At 38.0% G+C, this 13,304-nt stretch overlaps 1 pseudogene; it reads left to right on the top strand.

The window, feature by feature from the left end:
• The first annotated feature begins 2,407 nt into the window (after positions 1-2,407).
• LOC100684469 lies at positions 2,408-3,568 on the top strand (annotated as a pseudogene).
• Positions 3,569-13,304: the final 9,736 nt, after the last annotated feature.

Genomic DNA, 13,304 nt, shown 5'->3' with positions numbered 1-13,304 from the left:
TCCTATGTGTTTTGTATTACTGCTTTAATAAATTATCACAAAAATATTGGTTTAAAAATAAGATAAATGTGCTATAATTCTCAAGTTTAGAACTTTTAAGATCAAGGTATTGGCAAAGTTATATTCCTTCTAGATCCTCTAGGGAAGAATCATTTGCTTTGCTTTATTCAGTTTCTAGAAATTGCCTACGATTCTTGGCTCATGTCTCCATATCACTCTGACCTCTGCTTCTTCCCTTTTTTTCACTGTTACCCTTCTGACTTCCCCCTGGGATTATTCTGGGCCTACTTCAATAATTCAGATCAATCTTTTCATTGCAAAGTCTTGGTTTAATCAGGTCTTTAATGTCCCTTTAGCCATGTAAAGCAATATATTCACAGGTTTCAAAGATTAAGTTGTGGGTATTTGGTGGAGGTGGTGGGTAGCTATTGGTGGAGGATTGGGTCTTTAGATGGATAGGCTGTGGCATGGATGGTCCTAAATATCAAAATATATTCTAATTATGCTTTTAGGTACTTCTAGTATCTTTGTGCTATGCCATTTTTACCTATGTACAGAAATTTGAAGAAGTCCTATATGGGTATTTTTTAAAATGGTAAAGTCAATCACTTGCCTTTGCCTTAGACTTTTCCAGTTATTTTTATGGAAATGTTAATTTTAATTTTTCCAGTTTATTGAGATGTAATTGATATATAACATTGTGTCGGTTTGGGGTATACAGTAGGGTTGATTTGATATATATTGCAAAATGATTACCACCATAACTTTAGCTAACACCTGCATAACATGGCATAATTATCATTTCTTTCTGTGGTGAGAACATTTAAGATCTACTTTCTTAGCAATTTTCAAGTATATAATACAGTGCTATTAACTACAATCACTATGTTGTGCATTAGATCCCCAGAGAAATTGCCAATTTTAAACATGCTAATATTAAAAATAAAAATAATGTGTGATACAAATTTAAAAGCATAATTTGAAGATAGGAATAAGAATATTGAATATATTATAACACATTCCCTTAATTCCATTAAAAAATCCCATAGGAGGAAAAAAAAATGTTTGTTAATTATGGTGTTCTCGGAAAATACTATTATCTTTTAGAGAAAATTCATAGGAATGCGTGCTTTAAATATGCCTCCACTGTTCCAATCTAGATTATAGAAAATAAGTTTACGTGATCAATAACTTCTAAGGTTAAAAAGAATTTTTATGACTTTTGATAATTTTTCCATCATATAAATTCTCCAATGCATTTAGAAGTAAAAGAAAATCTTAATAGTCTCTGTCAAATCACTGTATGTTTCCTATTACCTGATTATAAAATACTATTGGATTTTTAAAGTTTTGTTTCTTTAGTTTTGTCAAATTAAGAATCATCAATACTACCATGTGATTAATCTAAGACTAAACTGAGCTAAATTGTCTGTGATGTGTTAATAAAAGTCACGTTGAAACATGAATTGGGCAGACTAAGGGTTTATTCATCTTGTGGGAAGAAAATAAAAGTTCTCCTTTCCTTATTTTTCTTCACTCTAAACCGTGTTTTAACATCAGGTAACGCTGGAAGCTGTAGAGGAAAACAACACGTTGGTGCACTTTATAAATACAGGGTTTTTTTTTAATGCCAACTTGACATGTGTGCAGTAGAAGTTATATGTAATAATACAGTGAGACATTTCAACTAATGAACAGTTTCATCTTATTCATAGCTGCTCTTTATCTAGCACTGAGGCCCTTAACTCTACCCTACTTGGGCCAATTGTTTGTTAATGTATGTAACACATGTGACATCATCCATAGCCTATAAGCCCATTGCCTTCATTATAATCTTTTCTCAAAAACAAACATATGGAAAACCTAGCAAACATACTACATTAATATAAAAGGCACCACCAACACAAGCTCTCAGGATTCCACCTATCATTCCACTGCACATCTCACTTTCCAGAAAAATCAAATGTAAACTTTGCTAAGAAGAGTGAGACTAAAAATGGGATTAGTCATGGAAGTATACACTCCTCCTTTAGCAGAGATCTTTTACCCACTAAACATTTGGAAAGCAAAGGACCTAATCAAATTTAAGTAATGATTTGCAAGTAAATATTCTGTTTCTCATGGGACTAAGGGGAAAAATGTCAAATGCCTCATCCCCATCTGAGCACCCCAGCTGGACCCAGCTCTAGGCAGACCCAGGGTGGTGTGCCTGGGACGTCTGCAGAGAAAGCCCCCCCTGCCTGAGTCCCAGCCCACCTCTCACCACCCTGTGCACCCATAGCCAGAGGCTAGATCTAATGTGAATTATGCAGGGTAGGATCTGCTGGCAGGTGGTTACCCCTCAACTGCTCCAGGTGGTGGTGCCTGAGGAGATGATACTCCCCCATCCCCCAACACACACACAGACATGTCCCCTATTGAGCTGGATAATGTGGCCAACTACACAGGGCAGTTTAACGGGGACCACCAACATGTCTGGAACATTCAGAGGAGCCAATGTGCCAAGCTTGTATCCTGAGATCCTCTGGCTTCCCTGGGGGTTTTGGGCAGCCTGCTGTCCAGCAGCCTATTCCTCCACATGGAATGTACCTGCTGCTTGGGGGAAACCTATATGCGGGGTCCTCAGTGTCAGGACAGCATATGTTATTCTTTGGGCAGCAGTCCCCATGGTCCTACCCTGGGTAGCTGCCAATGCCACCTCCTGAGCAGCAGCAACAGCTGGTACCAAGCTATACTGGACACCTGGGATCCAAGATGGTTGCCCCAACTATGTCTCCAGCACAGTCTGAAAATCAAGACACCATAACATATGTTCCTGCCTTTGGACCCCTGAGAAATGGCCAGGTCCTCTGGAAGACTAGGAAAGGCTTCAGAGCTGAGGAGCAGGCCTTCATAAGTTACCCGGAGAGATGCTACACCTGGTGCCAGCAGATCCTCCAGTCCTTCAAGATGGCTCCAGGATTTGATCAAAGATCTGAATTCTGAATTGTCAAGAAATTTTGAGATGACATCTTTGGCTCTAATGAAGACCTCATCCTCTCTGTTTGTGAGAGGAGAGATGCCATCAAGAAAGCCTGGACTGAGGAAGCCTGCCTATTTGAAATCCTCACCTCCCACAGCAATGAACACATCCAGGAATTGAACAGAGCCCACAAAACAGAATTCTAAAAGACCCTGGAGGAAGCTTATTCAAGATGACAAGTCAGGGTACCTCCAGAGGCTTCTCATCACTCTGTCTCAGGAGAACTGGGATAAAAGCACACAAGTGGACTTGCCACTTGTCCAGAGACATGTGGAGGAGCTATATATAGCTGGGGAGAACTGCCTGGGAACATGTGAGTCCAGATTCAACACAGATCTGTGCTTTCAGAGCCAGGACTACCTGGTGGCAGTTTTCAACGAGAATCAGAGAAGGCAGGAGGAGATAGTGAGAGGAACATCTGCCAGGAGATATCTGGGGACCAGGAGCAGGCAATGCTGGTGGGGATGAAATGTTTCAGGAATACCCCAGCCTTTTTTTGCTGAAAGGCTCAATAAGGCCATGAGAGGAGCAGGAACAAAGGATTGACCAGGAGATTCCTAGAAGATTCTGCTGAAGATCTGTGTCGGCCATGGCTAAGCAGTGACTGGTGACTCACATCTGTTCACCTGCTGGCAACAACGGGACCAGGAAAAGGCCAAAATAATGTCCATCCACTTCTAACAAACCCACAATATAGACCCCAAGGTGCCCCAGTGCAGACTATCCATGGACCATGGCTCTCTCTTCATTCTGCCCCTCCTGATCCTCCACGTCACTGGTGCTGAGGGATGAACTCTCTCAGATGCCTTTTCCACCCCCACACTTCGCAGCCTCTTGCTGCTAAAGTAAGTTGTTTTATTTACTGACTCATGTAGTCATTCCCCTTTGCTTGTGGCTGAGACACACAGCTTTATTTTAGTCGGGTAATTTTATATTTTATGTGGAGGCAATCATTCCCCTTTGCTTGTGGCTGAAATATTTGGCTTTATTTTAGTCAGGTAATTTTATATTTTATTGGAGACATGTATTCGTATATATGTCATCGCTAGACAGATGTGTTCAAGTCTCTTTGCTGCATACACATTTTGGGTGAGAGAGGACTTGTAAAAGGGAAGACCTTGAAGGTAAACTTTGCATTTGGTGAGAATGTGTCATGCTTTGTTATTGCCATATTCACTCCTTTTTAGAAAAGAAAGAAAAATCAAAGAGGTCAAAAAGTCATCTATTCCATCTTCCATGAAAAACTGGGAGACAGGGCAGCCCCAGTGGCCTAGTGGTTTGGTGCCGCTTCAGCACTGGGTATGATCCTGGAGACCCGGGATCAAGTCCCAAGTCAAGCTCCCTGCATGGAGCCTGCTTCTCCCTCTGACTGTGTCTCTGCCTCTCTCTCTCTCTCTTTCTGTGTCTGTCATGAATAAATAAATAAAATCTTTAAAAAAAAAAACAACTGGGAGACAGGGCCATTTGTGTAATTTGAAGTGTTCCTTAAACATGAATATCTATAACCAAAAGCTGTTTCTAAATTAAAGTCAGCCAGCTCTGAAGTGTTGGGGTTGGGGCCACAAGGGGGAGGTAAAATATATAATAGCACATTTGAAAATGTAAAATGTTTAAATTTAAAATATTTATATATAAATTGCTACTCATGTTTATTAAAAAACACACAAAACAAATGGATCCGTACCAAACACCTCAGAATAGTGGTCACTGTATAGTAGGTAATTAGGAGAGAGGAATAGCGTGTTTGCAGCCCTTGCTCCGCCAGGGTGGCTTGCTAACTCCAAGGTCGCCTCTAGCTCCCTGAGCTCCAGCTGAAGGAGAAGGGGATAAGTAAGGAGGCCTCTGCACCATAGCTCCTACACAGCCGACTGCCCACAAATCCACTGAGGGGTAGAGCATGGAGCAAACAACTGGCTGCAGAAGCCACTTGCAAGAGTGCGCCCTCCATGAGAGGGGTGAAGAAACCTCATGTTGACGGGCTTGGAACTGTGGTACCCTGAAATTAGACATTATCAGGAGTCCTTTCTAGTGTCTGGTGAGAGAAATCGCCCAGAAGTTCAAAATAGACCTGCCCTTCCAGAGTGGTGTTTCCAGGAGACAAGTGAAGCCTATCAGGTGGGCCTTTTGGAAGACGCCAACCTGTGTTCTATCCATGCCAAGCATGTAACAACAATGAGTCAAAGGACATCCACGTAAGGAATGTGCTTAAGAATTTACTCTGATGGAAAACATTCTATTCCTTCAATAATTTTTCTCTTCTTCTTGTCATTGGGAGTTCCGAATCTTAGATAGTTTTCCCATGGGGTTAAAAGGTACTGATGTGTATGCTTGCAAGTGGAAAAATAGGGGACAGGTATTGGCAGTTTTTCCATTTTCATTTGTATGTGAATTTTTAATATAAACGTGAGTACTTCTCAGTGAACAAGAACAATTTAGAGCAATTATAAATAAACCTGTTAAAATTTTCTTTTCTTTCAGATGTGGGGTCTGAAAGCCTACTCTGTCCATCAGCCATCCCTTTCATTTAATTAAAAATCAGTTTTTTAACTTTTATATAGCTACTTGGCGTAAAGATGAGGATATTTATAGGTCTCTCCTGAGAGGAAAGCGACATCATTGCTTTGTTAGTACAATAGACTAGGACTTGTGTCTTTTAATTTGCCTATCAATAAAATTCAATTTGTATAAAGTCATCCATAAATTCTTCACAATCTCTGGTTTACTTCCATTCCATCATTATCGTTGTGTTTGTATTGCCTTCTGTACTATGTTGCTGTCATTTCACTGTGATTTTATGGGAGGGAGGACAGATCATAACAATAGCAAAACACTCACACGTGTCCCATATAGAGCAAATATATTTATACACAGACACGCACACACATACACACACACACACAATAGTGTGTTAGGGTTTTCCAGAGAAATAGAATCAATAGGGTGGATATAGAGAGATAGATACATAGATAACATAGATGTAGAGTTTTAGTATAAGAAATGGACTCGTATAATTATGAAGGTTGATAAGTCCTGAGATCTTCAGTTTGCAAATTGGAGCCTTAAAAGATCCAAACCAGAAGAGCCCCTAGTTCCAGTCTGAATGTGAAGGCCTGAGATGCAGGAGAGCTGATGGTATGTTTCAGTCCAAAAACCATTAGATCTAAGATCCAAGAAGAATCAATATTTCAATTGGAATCTGAAGGTCAAAAAAAAAGACCAAGGAACCAGCTCAGAGCAGTCAGACAAGAAGAGTTTCTCTCACTCAGGCTTTTTGTACTGTGTAGGTCTTCAATTGATTAGATGAGACCCACTCACAATAGGAAGGGAAGTCTGCTTCATTCAATCTTCCAATGCAAATGTTAATCTCATCTAGAAACTTCTTCACAGGCATACCCCCAGTAATGTTTGGCTAAATGTCCAGCCTCCTCATGGCTCAGTCAAGTTGACCCATAAAATGAAGCATTAAAAATGACACTTATATACAGTTTATGATGTATTCGATATTGTTATTATATATGTCATGGTATATTATGTGCTTTAGATAGAGAGAGGATTCTTGTTATTTACAGTAGCTATGTTCTAAAATGTCAACGCAAACCAAAAATCAGTGAATACTGAATCATTGCTTCTAGGAAAATACAAGATTGAGTTTCTGTGACCTCTAGTCAGAACCTTTTAGGCAAACATTCACTACATGATCTTGTTTTATATGTTTCTCTTTAAAGATATATTATTTACTTTTCTTTTTTTAAGATATCTTATTTAATACATACTGTTGATTCATCAACATTGAACTCATGACCCACAGAACTATAACACATGCCTTATCAAAACTAGTCTGACAAATGAAGAACATGTTTTCTCTGTAAGGCGCATCACACTCATCTTGTGTTAGGAACATCAGACAGCCCTTTGGTATTTTACTTGGGGTCATTTTCAACAGTGAAATTACCCACAAAGACACAAAGATGCAAGAGAATGTGATGCCAGATACATCGCAAAGAGGATACGTGTTTATAGCAGGAGATCGATATGAGGAGGCAGTGTTACCTTGCTGGACCTGAGATGAAAATATGCATGTCAGGGGATTCAATTTTTTTACCCCTCTGCACATGTCCACCAATGATCATGAAAGCACTGAGAGTATGTATGTGGGATCTCTACACATGTTTTGGAGAAAATCAATGAATAACAAAGACAACTCTGTATTACCATCTGCAAGTTGCTATGATAAGCACGTATGTCCTTTAACCCACCAGAACCCTGGGATGGAAACTAGATGATTGGGCTCCACATCTCTCCTCTTATCTACTCTGCCTTTCAACATCAACCAGAAAACAATCTCTTTACTTTTAACAAAGTGTTTGATTCCACGTATTTTATCCATATCTCTAGATTGGAGAGTTTGTTGCCATAATTGAAATACCATAAAATGCAAGGTTGGATTTTGTTAATACTTTATTGATAAATCCAAAACCGTGTTTAAAAATTAGGATCTCACTTAATATTTTGTCATCAGCTCTTACACACTACCTTATTATCATTTCATAATTTATAGAAGTTAAGGAGAACATTTGAACTAACTGAAAAAGAAAACAAGTAGTAAGTTTTCAGGTAGAATTTTTTACACCATTCACTGCAAATATATTAATAAACACCCCTGAAATGTAAATGTTTGTCAAGTTGCTTGTTTTTGCTGCTCATTGAGGTCTAACATGATCTGTTTTCTTATATGCTCTTTATCAAGTAGTTTGGATGCACAGCTAAGGAAGCAAACAGCTTACGGAATCCCAGACAGCATCCTCTCCGGCTCAGAGCAGGTGCTTTCATTGCTTTTATACCTCTCCTACGGGTGAGTTCTTCCAGCTTCAGAAGAGGTGGTAATGCGCATCGCTTTCATCAATACCAGCTTCAATCCAAGGAATGTCGCTCTTAAAATAGCAGTGAACATAAACCATCTGCATTTAAGTACTTGACATTTTGGTAAAATATGACAGCTATACCAGAAACTCCAACTGTTTGACTTGAATTCCTTTGATCTTCTTTTTTTTTTTTTTTTTCCCTTTCTATTTTTATGGGGCAAAGGTTCAAAAACAGCACAGTTACTGTTTAATGAAAACAGCAGGCAATGCTTTTCACAAACAGAGAACTGCTCTCCTATTCCCATTTGAGAGACCTGAATTTTAAAAATCTCAATTCCTCCTTGGAAATCATCCTACTTTTTATTCAAATTACAAACATTCAGGTTACCAACTGTTTGAAGAATTGAAAGAGATTTTCAATTTGAAATTGACATAAGAATCTTTTTTGTTCCAACTGGGAAAAGAAATTCAGCTTGGTGCTTATGAATTCTGTGTAATACAGCACCTCGCCAGATAAGAGAAAGTGCATTCCATAATGATATTTCCATTTTTCCTTCCGTCTTTCCTTCCGTCCACCCTTCCTTTCTTCCTTTCTTCCCTCTTTCTCTCTCTCCCTTGATCCTCTCCTCTCTTGCTCTCCTTTCTTTCCCAAACTATGCAATCATCTCAATGGGTTACAAGTATTTGATTCAATCATTCACTCTTTACATATTCATTAGCTGTACGTGTGCACTGAGGGCCTAAAGCGTACTGGGACCATTCTCTATACTGTGGACAATGCCTGAAAGCCCTTGTCCTCATGCAGCTTGCATTCAAGTAGGAGGAAAGTAGACCGATTAAATAAAAAAAATTAAATAGTTTTGGGATGCCTCAGTGGCACAGTCAACTAAAGCTGGTTTTGGCTCAGGTCATGATCTCAGGGTCCTGGGATCAAGCCCCCAGTTAGGCTCCATGCTCAGCAGAGAGTCTGCTCCTCCCTCTCCCTCTGCTCCTCTGCTCTCTCTTCATCTCTCTTTCTCTCAGACAAATAAATACAATCTTTAAAAAAAAATAAATGGTTTTGTTTAAATAAAATATTTTAATTTATATTTTTGTTTATAAAGCAATGAAATACCATATACTTTCCTAATCACCACTGTCTATTTCTTATTTGGAGTGAGAAATAAATATTTGTAATTATAAATACAACATAAAATTAAACATACTTAAAAGCTATTATTCAGTTACCTCCACCATAATTTAGGTTTGAGATATTTTTCTAAATGATTTAAACAGTTTGAATTCAGGAGTAAAGCCTGTAATCAATTTGGGGATTGAAAAGCCCTGGTTTTCTGGCCAAACATCAGACCAATGAGGCTAAACTTGAGACAATAGCCACACTAAGTAGTACCTTAATGACTCCATTATGTGCAGTTTCCTATCTCTTTCCCTCTCTCTGTGCCCCTGAACAGATGCATATGTATATGTAGAATGAATCCATTTTTGCCCCAACAGAATGCCTGAGACAATGTTTCAAGTCATTTCATTTCAATGTAAAATAAAATGGTTGATACAGAATTGCATATTCTTTACCTACAGGGACAGATATATTGTATTCACACCATCCTATAGTTATTCAGTCCCTTTTCATTGATATGCCTACTTATTGATTGTTGTTATTGCTGCTGTTGTTTTCTGAGCCACACCCATAAAACCAACCCTGGGATTTGAGAATTTTTATTTTGTTCTTTGTTTTGGTTTTAGTCGTAAATTATTGTAGCATTTTAAGTTTTTTACTCTATTTTCATTCCAGTATAGTTAACACACAGTGTTGTATTAGTTTCAGGTGTACGACATAGTGATTTATCCTAGCAAATTATCCAGTTTATTTTCAGACAGGAACATGGTTGAACCTGGAGGATTCAGTGCTAAGTGAAATAAGCCAGTTGCAGAAAGACAGATACTGCATGGTTCCCCTTCTCTGAGGAATCTAATATAGTCAAATTCATAAAAACAGAGAGTAGAAATGGTTGTTGCCAGGTGTTAGGGGCAAGGGAAACAGGAGTTGCTGCTCAAAAGGTATAGAGTGTCAACCATTCAAGGTGGAGAAGTTCTAGAAATCTGCTGTACATTTGCTTATTGCTATCCTTAGTGTATTGGGGCATTATATACCCTTTCTTTTCCATCGTGATTTCAATTTGTATTGTTCTACGCCATCACACAATTCCTGCAACAAAATTTTAACATCTTTAATTGTATTTTCAATGTGCTCATTCTTATTTTCACTTCCCTCTAATTTTAATGTAAAAATGATTTTTTATAATTGCTTTTATTTTTATCTGTTAATTCCAAACACTTTCTTTTTATATCTGCCCAAGAGGTCTTATAATTTGATTTTTTTACAAGCTCAAGAGGACTTGCCTCCACAGGTTTTTCTTCCTCAGAGTTTGCTTCAAGTAGTTCTAATCTTTCTTGACTTGCCTAAATCAGAAAGCACAGAATGCCTCAGCAGCCACAGGGTTGGGGCTTCTTATACATTTGTATTGGAGAATTGGCAAGATATGATCCTTAGTGTGATTTTCTGCTTTGGAGGACTCAGTGGTCATCATGGTCTGTCAGTCAGAGACCTCCCTGCTCAGGATAGTGAGGAGACTCTTCATTCTGAGGCTCCATTAGATTGCTTGAATAGAGGTAGCCATCACTCTACAGAGCATGGTAGGACAAAAAAATAAGAGCAATGAAACTCGTATATGTAAGATCTTTGACTTTCATCAGGCCAGTGCAATGTAGGTAAGTGGGACAACTCTTCCCTGGGTGCTGGCAATATTTACTCAACGGCCAGCTGGACATTTTGATGCAACATTCAGATTGGTGATTTTTTTCATCTCTTCTCTTCCAGAAAACTTGCCATCTCCAAGACTTTCACAAATAGTCTCATATATATAGTTCTGAGTTACAGTTATGAGAAGCCATTTCTTTCTTTTTTTTTTTTTAATTTTTATTTATTTATGATAGTCACAGAGAGAGAGAGAGAGAGAGAGAGAGGCAGAGACACAGGCAGAGGGAGAAGCAGGCTCCATGCACCGGGAGCCCGATGTGGGATTCGATCCCGGGTCTCCAGGATCGCGCCCTGGGCCAAAGGCAGGCGCCAAACTGCTGCGCCACCCAGGGATCCCGAGAAGCCATTTCAATCTAGATTTATCCTAGTGATCACTGCACAATGCATGTATATGTTGAATCACTATGCAATTTACATGAAATTAATCTAGTATTGTGTATCAAAACACATCAATTTAACAAACAATTTTGAATAATTAAATAAAGGTTGTCTGCTTCTAGGCATTAAATAAAAAGAGAAAAGACAATCCCTCCAAAATACAGTCTGCTTTGGACTGTATATATATGTATATATATGTATATATTAGATTATTAGAAATATATTCCAATCAAATTATATTTTAAATTAGCTATATTTTACATATAATTCTAGTAATCACCTCTAATATGTTAACTGTCTTTGCCTGTTTTAGGGAATAATATTAAACAGACATAAAACTCAGTCCATACTGCATTAAAAAGTTATGACTCCTATTCCATATACAGTCTTTTATTTCCATGTATAGTCTTAATAACCTAATTTTTGATTGGCAATTAGTTTCATGGGTTCTTTTTTTAGGAAAAGTCAGGTCTTTAGTTGAGACCAAGAATTATCTTATCATCATTTAGTGACAATGCATAATGAAAAGAATATCAGTGTAATATCAAAAGAGATTTTTATGAATTTTTTCAGAAACCTATTAGAATTCATCTGAAGAAACTGACATGTAGCATATTACTGCAATTTACCTTTGTGCATATGAGAATGAAATTCAGCTTCCAGAACTTATTGAAGAATTGGGGGAAAATTAACTCAGATACAAATCAAGAGCAGGACAAGAAAAGACAAAGAAACCGGGTCCTTGGTCAGACAATGATGTGGGGGAAATTATTTGTGAACAACAAAATGATGTAGTTGTGATCAGCTATGAGCACAATAGCATCTCTAGCAGCTACAGGGAGAAGATTCTCATTACTACATTCTTTTTTTTTTTTTTTTTTTTAAGATTTTTAAATTTATTTATTCACAAGACACACAGAGAGAGAAAGGTAGAGACACAGGCAGAGGGAGCAGCAGGCTCCATGCAGGGAGCCCGACATGGGACTCGATTCCGGGTCTCCAGGATCACGCCCTGAGCTGAAGGCAGCACTAAACCGCTGAGCTCCCCGCCCCGGGTTGCCCACATTACTACATTCTAATAACTTTAGTAATTGGTATTTTTTGAGATTTTTAAGTTCCTTTCCTAAATAATAAAATTATTATTATCATATTTTTCATAAAACTATTTATTTTAGTAGAAAGCATGTATTCTAGCAGAAAGTGTCTATTTATAGAAAAGATCTATTTGCGGAGCACCTGGGTGGTTGTGTCTTCCTTTGGCTCAGGTTGTGATCCCAGGGTCCTGGGATCTAGGCCCACATCAGGGTCCCTGCAGGGAGCCTGCTTCTCCCTCTGCCTGTGTCTCTGCCTCTCTCTGTGTGTCTCTCATGAATAAATAAATAAAATATTTTAAAAGAAATAGATTTTTTTTAAACTACTTCAACTTAAATCCTGTGTTCCAGGGAAAGAACTTATTGCCACCTTTCATAGTTATTTAACAAACTCAGTGTCAGTGAAGTGTAATACATAGAGCAGAAAGGCCAGAGTAACTTAGCTGGCTTGACAGGTATATAAGCCCCGTATCTTTGAAGAACTTGCCTAACCCATCTGAAACTCATATGTTTAGCTGAAACTTAGAAATTGTAGATTCCATGAGAATAAATGAGATAATTTTGTGAAATGCTATTTGTAGAACATAGTCAACAAACCTACTTCTCCCTCTTTCCCTTGAGGCACCCACTTCTCTCCATCTCTCTCTAACACACACACATGCACACACAAACACAATGAATGGAAAACGTAATTATTATTGAAACATGTTTAGGAATAGTATAATTATGATAATATCACATGCTTACCTACAAAATAGTGACAATAGTTCACCTACACTAAGTACTTTTGCAGTGGATCTTCACTGAGTAAAAAGAGCAAATATTAGAAGCAAAAATTATAAGGTCTAGTAGATGAGATACATTGTTCATTTCCTTCTTTCACTATTACACACTACTAGTTCTTATTTTTTTAATAATTTAAATTGTTTTAGTGGTCAATGGTAATGATTTCTACTCATAGTTGGTGATTATAAGACAGATACAAACAACTTCCTTCAGACTGTATTTTTCTTAGCATATGTTCCTCCATCTTATATTGGCCAACCTCCTTATTCTTCCTCTTTTCTTCTCACCATTTAAACTTACTTGTTTGTGTATGAAAAAAAAAATACTTACTGCAGTCCCTATAAAAA

This window comes from Canis lupus, chromosome 4 (genome assembly GCF_011100685.1).
Source record: "Canis lupus familiaris isolate Mischka breed German Shepherd chromosome 4, alternate assembly UU_Cfam_GSD_1.0, whole genome shotgun sequence".
NCBI lineage: Eukaryota > Metazoa > Chordata > Mammalia > Carnivora > Canidae > Canis > Canis lupus.
This window is presented reverse-complemented; position numbering and strand designations above follow the sequence as displayed.